The sequence below is a fragment of the Panthera onca genome, chromosome D1 (assembly GCF_046562875.1).
Source record: "Panthera onca isolate mPanOnc1 chromosome D1, mPanOnc1 haplotype 2, whole genome shotgun sequence".
Taxonomy (NCBI): Eukaryota; Metazoa; Chordata; class Mammalia; order Carnivora; family Felidae; genus Panthera; species Panthera onca.
This window is the reverse complement of record NC_138348.1, coordinates 52,534,662-52,541,005: the sequence shown is the minus strand read 5'-3', so window position 1 is coordinate 52,541,005 and position 6,344 is coordinate 52,534,662. Positions and strand designations below refer to the sequence as shown.

At 36.8% G+C, this 6,344-nt stretch overlaps 1 pseudogene; it reads left to right on the top strand.

The window, feature by feature from the left end:
- The first annotated feature begins 1,333 nt into the window (after positions 1–1,333).
- Positions 1,334–2,299, top strand: LOC144613070 (olfactory receptor 56B4-like; annotated as a pseudogene).
- Positions 2,300–6,344: the final 4,045 nt, after the last annotated feature.

The following is a 6,344-nucleotide window of genomic DNA, read 5'->3' as shown; positions in this document are numbered from 1 at the left end:
AGGGGTTGTGGGAGAGGGGGTATGGGCTAAATGGGTAAGGGGAATTAAGAAATCTACTCCTGAAATCATTGCTTCGCTATATACTAATTTGGATGTAAATTTTAAAAAATAAAAAATAAAGTTAAAACAAAAAAAAAGAAAGACAATTTGGCAATATCAATCAAAATCTTTCTTTTTCATTTTCACTCTGCAATTCATTCTTAGAAATTATCCTATAAACTTATGCATAGAGATATATGAACAAGTACATTGAGTACATGTTTTTTACAGTAGCAAAATACTAGAAACAAATTGAATGTCAGAAGTTCTTATTAAATTATCAGATATCCATGTGGTAGAATATCATTCACTTAGCAATGTGGCATATCTAGTTTGTGATAGGGAACAGTCCCCAAGATAATTAAGTTAAGAAAGAAAAGGAAAGGAAACAAAGGATAAAGGATATGATTAGTATGCTAACATTTGCTTTTGTCTTTTATGAGAAAACATATACATATATTCTTGTTCATGCAAAAACTATCTCTGGAAGGATTCCTAAGAAACTGGGTTACTGGCTGCCTCTGGTGAAAAGGAAGAAATTTGGGAGTCCTAAGCACAGAAGTCTTAGTAACCATTGTTTATATTTTTTTTATTTTATTTGAATTTGAACAATCTACATGTATGACAGTTAAAATCAAAATATTACTAAAAAGAGTATTTTAAGATGTTCTTTGTATGTATCACTTTTGTATCATTTAAAAAATCCTACTCAAAGGAAACAATCTGAAAAGTAAAATAGTGGTGAGTAAATTATGGAACAGCCAAATATAGAAATATAAGATTCCACATTGCTTTTAATGATCTGGAAAGTTTTGGTTTATTTATTCATCCATGTCATAATTTTTTACTGAGTTCCTATTTTATGTCCTAGAACACACTACTGAAACACAAAGGCAGGATACAACATTATTTCCATATAATGATGTAAACTGGAAATACAAATATAATTATTAAATGGAAATAATGGAAATAAATCAAATAGTAGTATTTGTTATCTGTTAGCAATAAGATTATTCTTGATACATATGTATTTGAACATACTTATTAGAAACACGAGTGGTAATAATAAATGGCTAATTCAAACTTTACCTTTAGAATAAATTTTGACTTGTTTTAGTACTCCTCTGTGGAATATTTCCAGGAGCCAAAAAAGGTGGAGGGTTATGCACACATAAAAGAAACTGAGTCATTTGGGGGGAGTCTCTACTATCAGGACCCTGAGCTAAATTCTCAAATGCAATCTTCCTGCCATTTCAGTTTTACGGACAGACACTGCAAATGGGGCACCTGTGCTATGGATACTCCCACCAGTGTTACCAACAGTTCCAGCCTCCAGATTTCCCACTTCATCTTGATGGGGCTCCCAGGCATTCATGGGTGGCAGCACTGGCTCTCCCTGCCCCTGGCTCTGCTCTACTTCTTAGCTCTTGGTGCTAATCTCCTCATCATGATCACCATCCAAAATGAGGCCATGCTGCATGTGCCTATGTACCATTTTCTGGGCATACTGGCTGTTGTGGACATGGGCCTGGTCACCACCATCATGCCCAAGATCCTGGCTACCTTCTGGTTTGATGCCAAGGCCATCAGCCTCCCTGAGTGTTTTGCTCAGATCTATGCCATCCACTGTTTCTTCTTCATGGAATCTGGTATCTTCTTCTGCATGGCATTGGACAGATATATAGCCATCTGTCACCCCCTTCGATACCTGTCTATAGTCACTGACACTTTTGTGGTCAAAGCCACAGGATTCATGGTGCTCAGGAATGGACTGTTTACTATCCCAGTTCCAAATACTGTCTGCCCAGAGACACTATTGCTCCAAGAATGAAATTAACCACTGCCTGTGCTCTGATTTGGGGGTCACCAGTCTAGCCTGTAATGACATCACCGTGAACAAATTTTACCAACTGATCTCAGCATGGATCCTGATTGGGAGTGATATGGCTCTGGTTTTTTCTTCCTGTGTGTTAATCCTTCACTCTGTGCTGAGGTTGAACTCACCAGAAGCAATATCAAAGCTCTGGGGACCTGTAGCTCCCACCTCATTCTCATCCTCTTCTTCTATACAGGTATCACTGTGCTGTCTGTCACATACCTTGCAGAGAAAAATACGCCCCTAATCCCTGTGCTCCTTAATGTACTGCACAATGTCATCCCCCCTGCACTCAATCCCATGGTCTATGCACTCAGGATGCAAGAGCTCAGACTGGGCTTCCAGAGACTGCTTGGACTGAGTGAAGATATGTCCACTAAGTAACTCCAGCTTTAGAAGTCCACTAAGGTGTGAAGAAAGGATAGAGCTTTTAGCTGTCGATAGACCTGGGTTGTGATGTGCCTTTATCTCTCACTAGGAAAAAAGTAGCCAATAAAATCATGAAAACTGTCAGTCTCACAGATCAAAATATACATATGAAAATCACAATGAAATTTCCTTTTACTATAAAATAAGTAAGAATAGAAAAGTGAAATGTTGCTGACAACTGATGCAATTCTGAGATTGATACTCATACACAGCTGGTAGGACTGTAAATTGGCCCAAATGTACCAAAAAGCAATTTGACAAAATTTACTGGAGTGTTTGTAAATGTTAATATTCTTTCATCTAGTAATTCTATTTTTAGAAAAATATCTAAAAGAAATAGTCTAAATTGGGGCACCTGGGTTGCTCAGTCTGTTGAGCATCCAACTGTTGATTTCGCCTCAGGTCATGATCCCAGGGTCATTGAATCGAGCCTTGCATCAGGCTCTGCACTGCGCATGGAGCCTGCTTGAGATTCTTTCTCTCTCTCCCTCTGCCCCTCTCCCCATCTCATGCTCTCTCACTCTGTCTCTTTATCTAAAATAAATTAAAAAATAGTCTAAATGTAAGCAAAAATGTATTCATAAAAAAGTTATTGTTAATAGTAGTAAAAAATGAAGACTTTAAAACTGTTTATGTGAATTTACTCTAACTTGTACATATTTGTTTTTCATGTCATTTTCATAATAAGAAAAAGAAAATAAATGTTTATTCTAAAAAGACAGAGAAGGGGCGCTTGGGTGGCTTAGTCGGTTAAGTGTCTGACTTCAGCTCTGGTCACGATCTCGCGGTCTGTGAGTTCGAACCCCGCGACGGGCTCCGGGCTGATGGCTCGGAGCCTGGAGCCTGCTTCCGATTCTGTGTCTCCCTCTCTCTCTGCCCTCCCCGTTCATGCTCTGTCTCTCTCTGTCTCAAAAATAAATAAACGTTTAAAAAAAATTTTTTAATAAAAAAATAATAAAATAAATAAAAAGACAGAGAAAAGTTTCGTTTTTGTAGCAGAGAATTTCAATAATAATAATTAATTAATTAATGGTTAACAAGTGCTAAGTACTTCTCATAAGCCAGAAAACACACACACAATCTGATTTAATACTCACAATAACCCTGTGAGGTGCATACGGTATTATTCCTAACGTATAGCTAAGGGATCTAGGGCCCTGGAGGTTACAGAGCATGCCCCATCAGCACAATTTTCAAGTGGGGGAGCTGGGATTCTACTCCTTGCAAGTGTGATTGCACAACTTTTGCAGTCTTCTCCCTCTTACTCTTGCTCTGTTCCAGAATTTCTATATGACTCTGAGCAACTTATGAAATCTCCCTCTGCTTCAATTCTTCAAGTTAAAAGTAGTGACAATCAGAGCATTTTGCTGAACTAAGTCACAGCATACCATGCGAAGCAAAAGAGATAATAAAGAAAACAGGCTTTGAGATGTGATATGCACATGTAAAAACTGATCTAATTATGTGGTAAAACCTTCTTCTAGGAAAGAAAGAAAGAAAATTGTCCTAGAAAATACCTTAGAAAAGTATCTCCAAATAACCAATTAATTAAATCTAAATGAAATTTGACCAATTGCACATCTAACAGATATGCATACTTTTGAGTACAAGAATGTTGATCCATGTTCATTTTTTACCTTCTCCAAGCCTAGTACAGAACTTTGCACACAATGTACACTTAATACTTGATTCATGATGTGATTGATCAGTAGTATAACGTGGTCTGCCGAACTATGTATCAAATATACCAGAGCATGGTACGAAGAATGACTTCAGAAAGTTTTCATGAGTCCACTTTGGAGAACAAGCTCTCAGAAGACAGCCCAGGACTGAAGCAACACCATGAGCTCATCCCACCAGGGAAGTGACTGCTGGGCAGCAGAGCAGACCTGCAGGAAGTTAACCCATAATGTGGGACCATCCTAAGAGTAATGCTTGGAAACTCACCCAAGAACAGGGACTATAAACTTTCTCCAAAAGCAGCTGTTACTTCACCCTTGACGGACAATGACCACTGATTTAGATTGAGGCAATCCTCCAATAAGAAAAGGTATGGGAGAGACAGTTATAGAATAGGGCTTGAACTTAACCCAACATCCACTGTTTCTAGTCCAAAGGAGCAGGATAATAACAACATCTAACCTTCAAGAGTTTTGTACAGTTTGCAGAACACTTTCCCACAGTGGATCAACTAGTTTCATGCAGTCTTCATAGCAGCCTTCTTAGTTAGGAAGCATTACTGCTTTAGTACTGCATTAGTACTTTTTCACAAAGAAATAGGCGCTCAGGTTGAATGATTATACAAGTTCATCAGCTGGTAAATAGCAATATTAGCCATCCTAAAATCTAGCTCTAAACTTTCATTCACGTATATTTTAATTTATTCATTCATTCAAAACACACAGCATGAGTCTATATGTAGGAGCCCAAAGTGTAGACCACTCTCAACAGCTCTGTGGGGATGTGTCTCTCAGTCCTTTTGAAAATATGTAAACATCTAACATCCAACCTGGAGTTTCAGCAAAAACTCTGACACAACAGAAAGATAAGAGCAGTTAATTATTCTCTCCACTCTATGTGCCATGAGTATAAAAAGGGATGTGCTTTCTGTTTTATCTTTATAAATTCTTCCTCTTTGCCATGTGTGTTATATTTACTCATTTGCTTTGCCTTATATCATTTTAATACCATCACACTATTTTATTTTCAATTGCCTATTGTCTTTTCTAGCACATTTATTTTCACATCTGGTTTATAATTTAATTTGGATCTGTCTTTTCAAAACAACATTAGCTGTGTCTTCATTATTGTACAAATCAAAACCACAATGAGCTATCACTTCACACCCACTAGGATGTTATAATTAAAAATACAGATGGTAAGTGTCGGTGAAGTTATGGAGAAAAATACTGCTGGTGGGGATACAACCTGGTGCAGCCATTTTAGAAAACACTCTGGCAGCTCTTTGAGTGATTGTACCACGTTACCCAGCAATTTTCCTCTTAGCTAAATACCCAACAGAGCTGAAAACAGGTACAAAAATTTGTACCTGAACGTTTATAGCAACATTAGTCATAATTGCCAAAAAATAAAAATAACATAAAGGTACATGAAGTGATGAATGCAGTATAAAAAAAAAAAAAGAAAAGAAAATGTGGTGTACCCATAGAATGGAAAATTATCCAGCCAGAAAAAGAAAAGAAGTACTGGTAGATGCTACAACATGGGTGAACCTTGAAAACATTAGTCTAGATGAAAAAAAGTCAGACAGAAAAAGACACATATTATATGATTCCGTTTGTAATAAATATCTAAAATAGGTGAATCTATAGACAGAAAGCAGATAAGTGATTACCATGGACTAAAGGAACAGGAAAATGGGAAACAACTGTTTACAAAAGGGTTTCTTTTGAGAATGGTGAAAATTTCTGTAATTAGAAGTAGTAATTGCAATACAATAGTATTGTGAATGTACTGGAAGCCACTGAATTATATACTTTAAAATGGTTTAAATACTGAATCTTATTTGAATTTCACCTCACCTAAAGACAAACAAAAAAAAAACCTTTCTTCTTACGATGTCTCTCCAGTGCCCTCTACTGCCAAAGTTTGGCATCATTACAGTGGACAAAGGCATATTATTTAAAGAACACTGATCCATTTTCACAGAGCTGGCCAAAAAGAATGGTTTGTAACTTTGTCACAATAAAGTGATTAACAGCATAGTTCATACCTTTGACTACTCATCTTCCACATGCACCATTTTACACACCTTTGAACTCCCATACAACAAGAAAACAATTTAATACTTCTATTTTAAAAGATACAACTATTCCACATATAAAGAAGTTCTCACCTTTTCCCCAAAGTAACAAGATGCACATTCCCGAGAGTCATTGTATACACTGCTGGATATAATACCATATTCTTCAAATTCAGTCAGAGTCCAATCAAATATTCTGTTACCTAAACACTAAACTGTAAAGTTAACTTCCAATAA